This window comes from Hevea brasiliensis, chromosome 13 (genome assembly GCF_030052815.1).
Source record: "Hevea brasiliensis isolate MT/VB/25A 57/8 chromosome 13, ASM3005281v1, whole genome shotgun sequence".
Taxonomy (NCBI): Eukaryota; Viridiplantae; Streptophyta; class Magnoliopsida; order Malpighiales; family Euphorbiaceae; genus Hevea; species Hevea brasiliensis.
This window is the reverse complement of record NC_079505.1, coordinates 80,620,494-80,636,654: the sequence shown is the minus strand read 5'-3', so window position 1 is coordinate 80,636,654 and position 16,161 is coordinate 80,620,494.

The following is a 16,161-nucleotide window of genomic DNA, read 5'->3' as shown; positions in this document are numbered from 1 at the left end:
TATTAAAATATAAGTAATATAAAGCATTGAAATTATTTATTTTTTATTATACATTAAAAAATTTTCTAAAGTATTAATACCATTAAAAAAATTTATAATTTAATTACACTCTATTATGATTTTTTTGAATTTACAATATTAACCTTTTAAAATATATAATAAATAAGAAATACATAAAAAATAAATATAATTAAATATTATATTGAATTAATAACACTGACCTCTTAAAAATAAATTTTTGACTCCACCCAATTGATAAATATAGTTAAGGGCATAGCCTAGGTAGGTCGCATAGCTGTTTTATTTTGTATGGATTTCTCTTACTAAACCTAAACCAGATGAATGGATTTTGCTTTAATAGAATTAGTGTCTCTGTGTATAGTATATCGATTTGGGGTATTAGCCATTACGATTAGGTGTCAGCTTATGGTGGCGTGAAGTGGGTGGCCAAGGGAAGGGGACCAGAAAATTAAAATTTTGACGAATCCTGCCAAACACCATCCCAAACTGTCCAAACAATTTCTGGTTTCTATCATTAATTAAAAAATAATAAAAATAAAAAATAAAATAGGTAACTATCTGATTACGTACTCAAAAAAAAAAAAAAATTACACCTTTTATACTCACCGCATCTTAAAAGACCTTCAGTTCACAGCATGCTTTTTAAACAATATTTATCAGAAGAAATAGAAGTATGGAGGTGAGAACTGAGGAGGGTTAGCTTGCTCAATTCTACTCGTTTTAATTGAAGGTTTAATTAGAACCCACCTTCCATGAACGCAACCGTTAATTCCCATGCAAACTTTTGTATGTTTAATTAATAGATTATTGACATATACTAATGAGTTGTAACTCAATAGTATTGGTTTGTCTATGGGACTATTAAGTTTTGTTTGGTAGAATATAATATAATCAATTATGTAATGTAATTAAAATTGTAATATAATTGTCATTAAATTTTTATATATAGCTGTAAAATAAAAATATAATTAGTGTAATATAATGATAATTTTAATTCTAATAGTTAATTTATTTATAATATTAATAATAAGTGATAGTAATTACAATAATTAATAGTCGAGTGATAGTGTTAACTAAGTAGTGGTGGTGGTGGTGGCAATAGCGTGATGACAGCGATAACAGTGGTTAAATGGTTATAATGGTAGCAAGGTGAAATAATGATGGTGATAGTAGCTACGTGGTAATGAAAATGACAATGACTAAGTGCTGATAATAGTTGTGTGGTGATAGCAATGAGAGTAACAGGATGGTGGTGGTTGTGGTAGTAATAGTGGTGGTAGTAGTATTAATGATGATAAGGTGAAGTAATGATGGTAGTGGCAGTGGTGGCCAGGTAATGATGGTGGTGGTGTTGACAAATAATAAAAAAAATAAAAACAATTAATCACATTCATTTTTGTATGTAATAGCCATTACATTATTTTAAGCATAATTGATTATATTATGTAATTATTATTTAATTACGTTATATTTTTTTGTGTTATCAAATAATACAATTTAATATATAATATAATCATGATTATATTACACATCATATTATATATGACCTTAGATATGTCTTAATCAAAACTAAATATACCAAAAAAATAGATTATTGACATATATTTTAAGTATTTTCATATTTAATTAAGCGAATTGTAGAGATTAGTCGGCTTGTAGATCACATTTATTCCCTTTTCATTTGTTGTTTCCTAATTAAAATATTAATTGGTAGTCAAATAAAAGTGTAGACACGTGAGCTAAAAGTAAATTTTAGTGACCTATTCATTTATAGAAAATAATTTTTTGTATTTCATTTTTATTTTTTAATAAAATTTTTTAATTTCCATTTTTTTATGAAAATTACGTTTAGTTATCAATAATTAAAAAATAAAATTTTAATTTAAAAATTTATTCATATCTTTCACAAATAAAAAATAAATTATTATAAAGTACATTTAAAAACTTATTATATATATATATATATATATATATATATATATATATATATATATATATATATATATATATATATATATATATATATATTCTAATAATCTTAAAAAATTACTCCATTTTTTGGCAATTGAACATGCCTACATGTTTCAAGAATTAGTTAATGCCCTTGAATATATAATGACTTAGGACATTTACAGGTTATGACTTTGCATTCAAAAGCAATTACAACAATCAAAGAACATGGAAGCTGCAAAGTTTTATCACCAAACTTGGGAGCAATTATATATAATTAGAGCATCAAATGTAACATGAAGTATATTTTAGTCTAAAATCAATCTTTCAATTCCAATTCAGTTCACCATTCAATTTTACATCTTCATGTCAAGCACACTTAACATTTTCTTTTCTTGCAATAACATTCAATTTCATTTCAATAATCAATCAACTCTCTTAAATTCATCCTAGTGAAATCAAACAACTTAAAAAAAAAAAAAAGAGTCTTTTATACAGTCATTTTGATTATAAGTAACAAAACGTGTATCACATCATTTAATCAAGATTTTAATAAATTTTCAACACTCTCAATGAATCAAAACTTTATTTCGTAAATAAACCCACATTGGAAAAAAAAAAAAAAAACAATTTGATTTTTCATATTATTCCAGAAGTTATGTTAATTACTTAGGATTAGGTACAGCGTATGGCGGCGTGAGGTGAGCGGCCGCAGCCGGGGAGTGGCAGATTCTCCGCCTTCATAATTTTGAAAATGAAATGTTTTGGCTGATTCAGGCTAACACCATCACTAGTCGGTGCCAACCTCTCCATTCTATTTCTTGTTTCTACCATTAATTATATTATAATTTCTAAAATAATATTCATCTTTCCCAATTCTAAACGTTTTAATTGAATTTTTTACAACCCCATCTTCCATGAAAGCGCCCGTTAGTTCGCAAGCAAATTTTGGCTCTATATAATTTTAATATTTTATATTTTATTAATATATTATTCACATATTTTTTTATTATTTTATACTTAAATTTTACATTAATTTAATTTAATTAATGTAGTATGTATGGTAGAGATTAGTTGGCTTGTGCATCACATTTATTCCCTTTTCATTTGCTGCTTCCTATTAAATTAAAATTATATATTAAAAATGTTTTCCCAATTTTGCTTGGGGCAATCATTATGATGCCGTGCAATTGATTGGTACAAGCTTCCTACCTACATATTATACATATAATTAATTAATTAGCAGTTCCTTACAACATATTATATTATTAATTAAAAAATTTACTGTTCATTTAGCGGCACGAGAATGACTCTTTATTTATTTATTCTTCTTTTTTTTTTTTTTTTACCGCTTCTCGGTTATCTGTAATTGTCACCGTCTTCCTTTTTTTTCAAGTAAATTCTTTTGCCTTGGAAAATATGCAGTCTGGACAATAATGTTCCTAACAGATTCCCTTGTCCATTAGTTTTTCGACGCAAGTACTGATCATTATTTTAGAATAAATATATATTTTTAATAAGCAAGCTTAATTTTTATTAATGATATTAAAAATATTGAGAAAAACTTAACACGAACGCCTTACGCTAGACCCAGACTAATAAATCAACTCCAAAACACTCATTGCATGCTAAGTGAAAGAATCTATAACCGAAATACATCAAAACCAAAAGCTCAAACATACAGCCCTAAACTAAGAACAAAGCAAGAACATAGCAATAAAAGAGACAACACCAGCAGAGGCGAGAAGAGCAGTAGCTGACCAATTGATTACAGCAGACCAAGGACCAATATGGCGTAGTAAACTAATTCCCAAAGCAAAGCCTTGCCCAAACAAGCTAAAATTAACGCCTAACACGACAAGGGCCAGTGCAAGTTAAATCGTATGCCAACAGTTGATAACATTCGTCCTCTTCCTTAAATTTATTGAGCAGAGCAAATCCAAGGCGGAAAGATGTAAAATTTGCAATGGGTCACCGTGTTCTTGAAGGTTTCTCCTACAAAAAGAGTTATGAGATTTGGAAAGAAAAGATAAATTGGCACTCCGTTATATAGGACCTTTTAAGATCATGGACAGAGTCGGAGTAGTTGCCTATCAGTTAGAGTTGCCACCAAACCTTTCTCATATCCACCCAATATTCCACATTTTCATGCTTAGAAAGTATGTTCCTGATCATTCTCATGTGCTGCGACGAGACACAGTGGAGTTAAATGAGAATTTGATATTTGAGGAGCAACTAGTAGCCATAGTAGACTATCAGATGAGATAACTTTGATCAAGGCAAATCCCTATAGTTAGTCCTGTTGAGGAGTTAATCTATAGATGAATGCACTTGGAAGTTAGAGCGGGATATGCGCAGCAAGTACTCATAAGTTTGATATATAACTATGTATCATTGTTCTACCTTGTGTAAAATTCGAGGACGAATTTTCTATAAGGGGCGAAGAATATAATATCCCTAATTTTCACATAATTATTATATATATATATATATATATATATATATATATATATATATATATATATATATATTCTAACCCTGGTATTGTGGACTTCGCGTATGTACTTTCATTTCATAGAAATTCGATCGTCGCTCGGATCTGCAATTTCGGACTGAGCAGATAGACTGCTGGAACCATTTCAGAACCGGGTCAAGATTATAGGCTACCCCACCTTTTTCAGACGTTCTTGACACATTCCAATTGTTAGATTTGGCATAGGTAAACTCGAATTCTACATTACTCAATTTTTTCCTTGTACTGGGTTAGAATAAAATTTATAAAATATTCGTGGATGATAAGAAAATTACGATTCCTATTGCAATAGCCTTATAATATTGTTAAGGACCGCGGGGCAGGTTTATAGAATTTTTAAAGTTAGTTTGGATAGTTTTTGAAAAATATTAGTTTTGAAGTCTTATAATTGAGTTGTCTGATGTTGTGATTATTGCCTGGTTTGGAGGGCCCAGGAGGGGCCATATAATGATGATGAGATATGGGTTGAGTTTAGAAGTGTTATTTGAACCGTTTTACAGGTTGGATAATTCCTAGATATAAGGGAGACTCTGCTGGATTTTCGGCACGACTTAGGACATCTTTGGTCTTTTCTTAGTTTGAATTGAGTCAAATGTATTAAATAATTGTAATAAAATTGTCAGGTGAGCTGGGACAGCCTTCCTCCTCTGCCCAGCTGCCACAGTGACTTCGGTTAAGTCTGTGAGTAAAATATTAATTTTAATTGTAATTTGAATATTATTATATATTCAAGTATGCCTATGCATCACTTATAAATATGTATCTATATAGTTAAACACTAGGCACGTTTTATATTACATTCATAATTATTGAAGTACCATGGATATTGTTTGTGATAATTTGGAGCAGTGTGTGTGCGTGGCGTGCGTGTGGTATGGTATTGGATATGGACAGGACGGGTAGACGCTGCTTGAGAGACACTCGCTGGGATCCGATCCTTCGGGATAGACACGGCTTGAGAGACACTCGCTGAGACACCATATTTGGTTTATTAAGCGAAAGTCCGGCTTGAGAGACACTCGCTGGCAGAGGTTGGATTAAGAGGGCTGTATAGGGGATCAGTCCCATATATGTATTGTTTGACAGTGTTGGGTGTGTGAGTGCTCCAAATTGCCTTTTTACTGTTATGATATGAAAATTATGACGATGTTGCATTTCACTCCACATGGTGCATTAGTTTTAGATAGTTATAGAGATTATGATTAAAATTGGTATTTTACTCTTTGAGTCGAACGCTCACTCCTGTTCATTTATTTTTCCAAGCTACAGGAGGATTATTTATTGTGGCTAATCTGCTCTTCTTCTTCACAGGTCCATTAATAGTATTTAATATATTTTATATAATTGAGTTAAATTTTAGACTCCGCATGTGTTAGAAACACTTATTTTTATTTTGGGCATGTATTATAAAAGTTATATTGGACCTGTAAAATTATTAACTGTATGCATGATGGGATTGGATGAGGAAGCTGAGCTCCCATTTGAGTAATGACATTTTGATTATGTGGAGGGTGAGCTGAGCTCTCCAATTTATTATATATTGTGTTTGTAGGTTGGGCGAGTAAAAAACTTTGAATGGTCCATTTTATGGTCGAACTCTGTCCGGTTGAATTCTTGAAATTGGGCCCAAATGGGCCTTAGAGTTAGGTTGAGAAATAGTTATGCTTACTACGGGCCTCGGGGGCTTTAGGCTGGCCCAGGTCCTAGTGTCGATCCGGCCCATAGGTTGGATCGTGACAAAAGTGGTATCAGAGCTTAGGCTCTAGATTCATGGGAAAAACTATACCTGAGAGTGTAAAAGGAGTCTTGTTAGGATGTTACATGCGGAGTATAGGATTTTATTTTGTCTTTTTCTGTAATTCTTTGTTTTTAGATTCTGTGTTATGCCTCGGGAAATATAAAAGTGCCTCAGTTTGTATCTTGATTTTCGTGGAGTACATAGAAATGTGAAATAGAGTTAGCAAACATGTTAAGGCTTGTCATGAGGATACATACTCCAAGAAATGCTATGTTTCTGTCAGTATGGGTTTAAGTGTCGTGCCTATATGGTGTAAGACACGAGCACATAAAGGTGATTTTTGGTAATATAGTTGCTTCAGATGGGAGCGAGGATACCACTGCTAGTAGTCATTAGTGGATAACCCCGTCAAAGTAAGTGTATAGTATTAGTGAGTTCAAGAGAGATAAGATATTTGGGAAATCTAGTATGTGAGACGTACCGTAGTAACTATACAATATTCTCGATATCTGCTCTGTATACTGCAGATTACAATACCGAAATGAGATTATTGTGTAGAGCTACGTACATCCCTGTGGTGCTCCATAATGAGGGTGTTTGCGGATGGCCTCTATTTTGGTACAATTATGCCAGAATAGAGTTCTATATCTGCAGAGGAGTTGGGAACTCTTGGTTAGGGATCTAGGCTAGAATATTGAAAGGTCATAGTTGGGTGATAACTAGAGTCAGTAACTTAGTTACCTTAGCATGAGCTCGAGTTACATCAAGAGTTGCCATCAGACTAGAGGTTGCAGATTAGTTGCAAAGTAAATGTGACATCTATAGAGTGAGACAATCTGGTCTTCGGTATGGAATCTTGGATAGTTTTTGCAGTACGACAGACATTTTGCTTAGAGCTTAGTGAGAGTAGTATACCTTGTGTGTATCAGCAAGGTATAAAGTATAACCCTACTACCTAGGGAATGTCAAAACTATGAATTGATGATTTACAGAGCTATGATGTGATAAGAGAGTCATTAATTTAACATGGTTTTGGCAAGGTGGTAAATGTAGTACCTTTATTGCAGTAAGTTAGGGTATAGTCCTATCTTTTCAGAAGGGATTGAAGGTTATTACTGATAATGATGACCTATGGAGTAGTGTCCCAGATGGGATTGTAGCGTGAGCTAGAGAGTTGTTAGCTCAGGTGTTCTAGAGAGGGTACAAGTTCCATGTAGGAATTATAAGATGTAAGATCAAGATGTATGTAAGCCTTTAAATTGAATGACGGGTTTGGATACCTAGTATTTTAAGTTTTAGCTAATTAAATGGATATAAAAAATTATAGTTGCTACAGATTCCCTCCCTAAGGTAGTAGGGGTAGTATGTAGTCCAAAATGATAAGAATAGAGATCACGCAGAAGAAGTATGACTGCTATTCCCTAAGTTTATTCTTAGCTTCTTAATGCTTAAGACTAAAGTATACTCCAAATAAAGTAAAAAAAAAAAAAAAGGACAAAAGTTAGCATCGACAAATCATAAAATATGTATATATATATAGATGGAGTGCGGTTCAATTCTAGGATAGTTAGAGGATCAATTCTGAGTAACATTGAGGTATAGATAACGTGGTAGGGATAGTGGAAAGGTATAAGTTTCTGATAGGACAATCAAGTTCAAAAAGAAAATAGAGCTGAAGGATGGAAGAGTGAAAGTTCAGATTTGGGAAAGATAAAAAGAGTTGGCTAAAGAATAAACTGGAAAAACATATTAGGATAAGATTAGGAAGAATAGAGCCAAAATACCGAGGAGGTGAATGTGGTTCTAGGAAAGGTAAACAAAAAAAAAAAAAAGGATAGAGAGCGTAGAAAAGGATGGCATTAGGAAGAACATTGTTAAGTTATGGAACCCAGAAGTATAGGACTTAGAGTAGGTCATAATTGATGTAGTGTTAGGAGCCTGAGCCTAGAGCTTAGAGTTACAGGATATGGATTAGACCTTATCTGTTTTCTACCCCCAAGGTAGGATAATGGGGCAATGACATAAGAACCCTTTTGGTTATTGACAGTATAATGGAAATTAGGTGAGGTGTGCGACCAAAGTAGGTAGTAACTGTTGAGCGTGCTGTGGTAACTTGAATTGTATTGTTAGATAAAGAAGCAAGATCAGTAGGAGTAAGTTGGATAAAAGTCAACATAAGGGATATAAATATGCAAGATGAGGGATAAGGTCACAGAGGCTTGATATTAAAATTTAGAGTGGTGAGACCTAGAGTCAAAAATTGGAGTTAGACATATATTTTCAGTGTGATCGATAAAATAATTATGTAAAAAAAAAGAGCAATAATAAATAAATAAATAATAGTATGATAATATGTAGCAAAATACTAATAACGATCATAATAGGACAAGATAGGTATAGGTGTAATTATAAGATATTGAGAAGTACATGGATTAGAGGGGTGATTGTTGGTAAGATTGGAGTAGATCTGAAAGAATCTGTGAATGCTTTTATCTTCTAGAATATAACTAAGTATAAGGAGCATTGGACAAATAATTATAAGTATGGAAGATAAATGGAGAGTAAAAAGGAAATAGTAAATTCTAAGATGATATGTCAGGCAGGACAACAGTGTAATAAATGGTAGATACAATTGATATCTTGTAATAACACACAATAATTAAAAAGAAATAATGAAACGAAAAAGGGAGACTAAGGGGTATGAGCTAAATCTTGTTTATCAAACAATGGTATACCATAAATGGTGGGAGAACATTTCTCCTTCTTTTCAAATTGGCTCGTGTTTCGATTATTGGAGATTATGTTAAGAAGAGAGGTCGTGTCAAAGTGACCTAATTAATTGAAAATTTGATGGGCGTTAGTACATATCCAATCTTCTAAGGCGAAAATGACGATAATGGTAATATTAAGTATGAAAGAATGATCAGAGAGGTGACAAGAGTTAAATCGAGCTAGTTGCTAGGGCTTACAACCCTTTTGAATTATAAGCTAGAGGAAGTGCTCTTTGCTAATGAGTTACAGCGAATGAAATTGTTGCTAATGGGAAAAGTTGAGGCTGAAGTTTGGAAAGCTATGGGCAGTATATGTGATTATATTAAGGAGAATTAACACGTGAAGTATTTTTTTCAGAATTAAGGCATGACACATATTTCCCACAGCCATGTTAGTTCATATGGAACTTATAATTTCTGGGGTTCTTATCCATCCAGGATGAGCAATTTCCTACTAAGGCTGGTAGAAAATGATAATGTTCTAATCGGTAAGTTGGGAAAAGGGGATACAAAAAGAATTTTCTATGGTTAATTACAAGTGTTACGTAATGTGAAGAATGTGTGATAGGAGTCAATCGTAAAGTTAGAATTCTTGAAGTAATGAAACTAGTAATCAAGATAAGACTAAGAAATAAAAACAAAAAAAAAAAAGAAAGTTCAAGTTGATGATGGGATGGACATCCTTGAAGGAAAAGGTGTAAGGGTGAGATAGGACTAAGATTAAGAAATAAATACAACATGTTGAAAAGATATCAATGATAGCAGAAATAGGAAAAGAAAGTAGATAAGATCCAAAGGACAGGAAGAAAGCTCGGTAGAGCTAGTTATAATGATGAGGATAAGAAGGAATAGGTATGCTAGGAATACACTAATAGATGTTTAAAACAAGTTATTATGAGATGATAGATTAAAGGAGTAGTAGAGCCTCGATTTGAGTGTCAATGTGTTAGAAGTAGGCCACATTCTAAGAAGCTTTTGAAAGAAGTCTAGATATTTTTATTCCAGAGAAGAAGTGGGAAACGATAAAGTTGCATTAACTGGGTTGTCAGGGAATACAAATACATTTGTCCTATAAGAGAAGAGACCCAATTCACTTTCCAATATTGATAAGTGGTGTAGGGTACGCTTGACACTTGGATGGAGCTCTACATAACTAGTTACATAAGATGGATAGGAGCTGGTCTAAGGACCTAAGTAATGACAAAAAAGAGATTGAAAATTTGAAGTATCATGGGAGTGAGAAGATTTATAGGTATTGACCATTGAGGTCATAAGACAAGTAAAGGTTTCGAACGAGATGTATATGATAGGTGCTACAGGAAAGCATTTCATAGGATACTATAGGGTAAGGAACATAAGTCATGTTTTTGGGGAACAGAGATTATTGAAAAAAAGAAATGAGGACTGAAGTCACCAAGAGACATGTTAGGACGTAATAAAAGTGAGGTAAGCGCCAAAGTTGATTAAAGTTATCAGATATCAAGTCGAGAGTAGTGGAGTTATAATGAGTACTAGAGATGACAAAAAAAAAGAGGGGTAAACGAGTAGTCAGATGTGATGGTTTAGACTCAGAAGGAAGATGGTAGCTGGCATACTACGACAGGGGCAGATAGACATAAAAATTTTTAACCATCCATGCAGATCCAAGGTGGAAAGATGTAAAATTTGCAATGGGTCACCGTGTTCTTGAAGGTTTCTCCTATGAAAAGAGTTATGAGATTTGGAAAGAAAAGAAAAATTGGCACTCCGTTATATAGGACCTTTTAAGATCATGGACAGAGTCGGAACAGTTGCCTATCAGTTAGAGTTGCCACAACCTTTCTCATGTCCACCCAGTATTCCACATTTTCATGCTTAGAAAGTATGTTCCCGATCCTTCTCATGTGCATCGACTAGACACAGTGGAGTTAAATGAGAATTTGATCTTTGAGAAGCAACTAGTAGCCATAGTAGACTATTGGATGAGACAACTTTGGTTAAGGCAAATCCCTATAGTTAGTCATGTGGAGGAGTTAATCTGTGGAGGAATGCACTTGGAAGTTAGAGCGAGATATACGCAGCAAGTACTCATAAGTTTGATATGCAACTATGTGCCATTATTCTGCCTTGTGTAAAATTCGAAGACGAATTTTCTATAAGGGGGAAGAATGTAACATCCCTAATTTTCAAATAATTATTATATATATATATATATATATATATATATATATATATATATATATATATATATATATATATATATATATATATTTTATCTAACCCTGGTATTGTGGACTTCATGTATATAATTTCATTTCGTGAAAATTCTATCATCGCTCGGATCTGCAATTTCAGGCCAAGCTGATAAACTGCTGGAACCATTTCAGAACCGAGTCAAGATTATAAGTTACCCCATCGTTTCAGACGTTTCTGGACGCATTCCAGTTGTCAGATTTGGCATATGTAAACTCGAACTCTACATTACTCAATTTTTGCCTTGTACTGGATTAGAATAAAATTTATAAAATATTCGTGGATACTAAGAAAATTACGATTCCTATTGCACTAGCCTTATAATATTGTTAAGGACCGCGGGGCGGGTTTATAGAATTTTTAAAGTTAGTTTGGATAGTTTTTTAAAAATATTAGTTTTGAAGTCTTATAATTGAGTTATCTGATGTTGTGATTATTGCCTGGTTTTGAGGGCTCAGGAGGGGCCATATAATGATGATGAGATATGGGTTCAGTTTAGAAGTGTTATTTAAACCATTTTACAGGTTGGATAAGTCCTAGGTATAGGAGAGACTCTGTCGGATTTTCGGCACGACTTAGGACATCTTTGGTCTTTTCTTAATTTGTATTAAGTCAAATATATTAAATAATTGTAATAAAATTGTCAGGTGAGCCGGGATAGCCTTCCTCCTCTCCCTAGCTGCCACAGTGACTTCGGTTAAGTCTGTGAGTAAAATATTAATTTTAATTGTAATTTCGATATTATTATATGTTCAAGCATGCTTATGCATCATTTATAAATATGTATCTATGTAGTTAAATACTAGGCATATTTTATATTACATTCATAATTTTTGAAGTGCTATGGATGTTGTTTGTGGTAATTTGGAGCAGTGTGTGTGCGTGGCGTGCGTGTGGTATGGTATTGGATATGGACAGGATGGGTAGACACGGCTTGAGAGACACTCGCTGGGACCCTATCCTTCGAGGTAAACACGGCTTGAGAGACACTTGTTGGGACCCCGCATTTTGTTTATTAAGGGAAAGTCTGGCTTGAGAGACACTCACTGGCAGATGTTAGATTGAGAGGGCTGTATACGGGATCAGCTCCCATATATATATTGTTTGATAGTGTTGGGTGTGTGAGTGCTCCAAATTGCCTTTTTGCTGTTATAATATGAAAATTATGACGATATTGCATTTCACTCCACATGGTGCATTAGTTTTAGATAGTTATAGAGATTATGATTAAAATTGATATTTTATTCTGTGAGTCAAACGCTCACTCTTGTTCATCTATTTTTCCAGGCTACAGAAGGATTATTTGTTGTGGCTAACCTGCTCTTCTTCTTCATAGGTCCATTAATAGTATTTAATGTATTTTGTATAATTGAGTTAAATTTTGGACTTCGCATGCGTTAGAAACACTTATTTTTATTTTGGGGCTGTATTATAAAAGTTATATTGAACCTGTAAAATTATTAACTGTATGCATGATGGGATTGGATGAGGGAGCTGAGCTCCCATTTGAGTAATAACATTTTGATTATGTGGAGGGTGAGCTGAGCTCCACAATTTATTAAATATTGCGTTTACAGGTCGGGCGAGTCAAAAACTCTCCGTTGAATGGTCCATTTTATAGTCGGACTCTGTCCAGTTGAATTTTTGAAATTGGGCCCAAATGGGTCTTAGAGTTGGGTTGATGAATAGTTAGACTTATTACGAGCCTCGGGGGCTTTAGGCTGACCCAAGTTCTAGTGCCGGTCCGACCTATAGGTTGGGTCGTGACAACATGCTCATACAGAACAACAAGTTTACTCTAAAACTATGTTTGGATAAGTGAAAAAAAGGAGAGGAAGGAAAATAAGTAGGGAAAAATAATTTTGAAAAGATATTTTTTTTATTTGTATAAGAAAAAGAAAATAAATGAGGGAAGGAAAATAAGAAATCAAATAAAAAAAAATAGACTTTAGTGCCAACTTTTACTTTCCCTTCTTTATTTTTCACTCATCCAAAAACAATGAGAAAAAAATAAAGAATAAAAAATAAAAAAATATTTTCCTTCTTCTCCTAAAATTTATTCAAACATAGTGTAAAATTTCTCGAGAGGGTAGAGAAGAGGAGAGTGGCTAATTACATGAGGACATTTGGGTCCCAACAGCAAATTGGGAATTTTTTGACAGATAGACCAATTAATTAATAGAATTAAAGTTTATTGGTTAAATTACTTTAAATTAAAACATAAAAGTAGATGAAAGTTTAAGTTATTGTAAATTACGTAATTTTTAATTTTTGATATAAGTCAATTCTTTTTATATTCGATTATTTATTAGAATAATTTCATTATATATAAATAAATAATATATTTATTAAAAAATTAAGTCCAATTTTAAAATTGAAATATTTGTTTAAGATACCTAAAATATTATAAAGAGATCTAATATTTACAAGCAAAGTGATAACAATATTATTATGAGTGAACCTTTTTAAATATGAAATGAAAAAGACATAACAAATAGAAAAAGACATAGACAAAGCATGTTATATTTATCTCACTTGTCCCATCTCTCTTTATATATATATGATTTAATTTTAAAAATTTAAACTCTAAAATTTCAAAACCTTAAACCCTTAAAATCTAAATTAATTATAAAAATTTAAATTATAAACCTTAAAATTCTAAATCCTAAACCTTAAAATTCTATATCTTAAACCTAAAAAATTTAAATCCTTTTAAGCTTTAAAATTTTAAACTTTAAATTTTAAATCCTAAATTTTAAATCTTAATTTTAAAATCTAAATCACTAAATCTAAACTTAATATTTTTTAAGAAAAAAAAAAAAAGAAAAGTAAAACAAAGTTAGGACATGTATAGTTTAGTCATTTAGGAAAAAATATTATTGCTTTCATGTATTTTAATAAATTAATTATTTAATTTTTTTTATTTTAAAAAATATATTATTTAATTCTTTATTTTTTAGTTAATGACCTATTTAGTCCTTATAATTGTTATGTTAAGGTAATTTTTTTTTCAAATCAACTATTCAGTTTATGTAATTTAAAGATAATTATTTAATTCTTATAATTTTAAATTTATTTATTATTCAATCCATATAATTTGAATAACATAATTATTCTCTTTTTATTAATTTAATTAATAAAAAATTATTTTAAAATAATAATAAAGACAAAATAATTTACTTAAAAAATTAAGAGATTAAATAATTTTTTTTTATAATAATGAATTAAATAATTAATTATATTAAAATATAAAAAATTAGATAGTAATTTTTTCCTTAATATTATATAGTTATAAAGAAAAGGCGACGCCGAAAGCCGTAAGAGAGGGAGCGTTACCTATACCGTGTAAAGACAAATGCTAAAAATAAGATGACAGTAAGCATCGTCATGACAGGCATCGATTACCTAATTAAACCCTTTTATTATTATTATTATTATTATTATCATCATTGGATTCGATGAATTAAAGATTATTTATGTTTTGAATAAATGGATTCCGAAATTAATCACGAGAAACACGTGAAAAATGACAAACAACAAAAACTTAAATGATTACCTGCGTCTAAATATGTCAATATAATACGCAATTAAATTTAATTAAGATGCTTATTGACTTTGATTTAATTCACTTCTCATCTCCATATATAATAAATCAAAATAATACAAATTAATCTTAATTTTTATTCTTTTAGTAATAAGTTCCCGTTTAAGCGCCATAATATATTTTCTTTTTCTCTTTTCAGTTATATAGTTTAAATCACCATTAAAATTAATTAAAAAAATTATTAAATAATTTACAATTAAAATATTAACTTGAAATATTAAATTATATTTAAAAATTATATACACTTATAATTAAAAATAAATTAACTTTATATATATATAATTTATCCTTAATTGTAAGTGCATATAATTTAAAAAAGATGGAAAAATAAAAAATAATATTAAACTATATGCACTTACAATTAAAGATAAATTATATATATATATAAAGTTAGCACTTCTTTTGATTTCAATTTGATTTTTAGAGTTAGAACAAAACTAAAATAATAAAATATTTACGATTCATTTTTTATAATCATATATATAAAGTTAGCACTTCCTTTAATTTCAATTTGATTTTTAAAATTAGAACTAAATTAAAATAATAAATATTTACGATTCATTTCTTATAATCATGGTTCTTTTTTGTTCTAATATGGTATAGTTCTAATAAATAATTTATAAAAAAAAATAAATTTTTTAATAAATAAAAAAATTAAAATTAATTTAAAATATCTCTTTTTATTAATAGCTTGTATAATCTCTTGTTTCTATATTTAAATGAAAGAGGAAAATAAAACAATAATAAAATTTCCTGTATATAAATCTAAATATTATAATCTTTCCCAAGATTTGTTTTTATTAATATGGATCATTCAGTTAATTAGTGTCTATGAGATTAAAATTTTTATCTGATTAAAGTGAAGAATTTGATAGAGAAAATAATGCTGCCGACCGATGTTCCAATCTTACACAGTAACCGTGGCCATGTATGTCCCATATATATATATATATATAAGGTAACCAGGAATATTACATAATATTCTCCATGTATATAAAGTTAGTATTCACTCCTACAGAAAAAAGAAATTTTTATAATATAAAAAGTAAATAGCATATGATTATGATGATAAAGAGATGATACGTGTAAACTAAGTATAATTAATAGTCTTTCGGTTAATGATTGCAAAAGCTGACATCACACTTGCTCTTTCCGTCGACTTTCATGCCCAGAAGAGCTGATAGTTTATGAGAGGGCAGGGGTTCACACACGTGTGTGAGGACCCACTGTAAGGAATGGACCCCCGCAATATTGGTCTGATTGATTTTCGTGCAGTGCGTGAATTATATGGTGGTCCATCGTAACTTGGCTT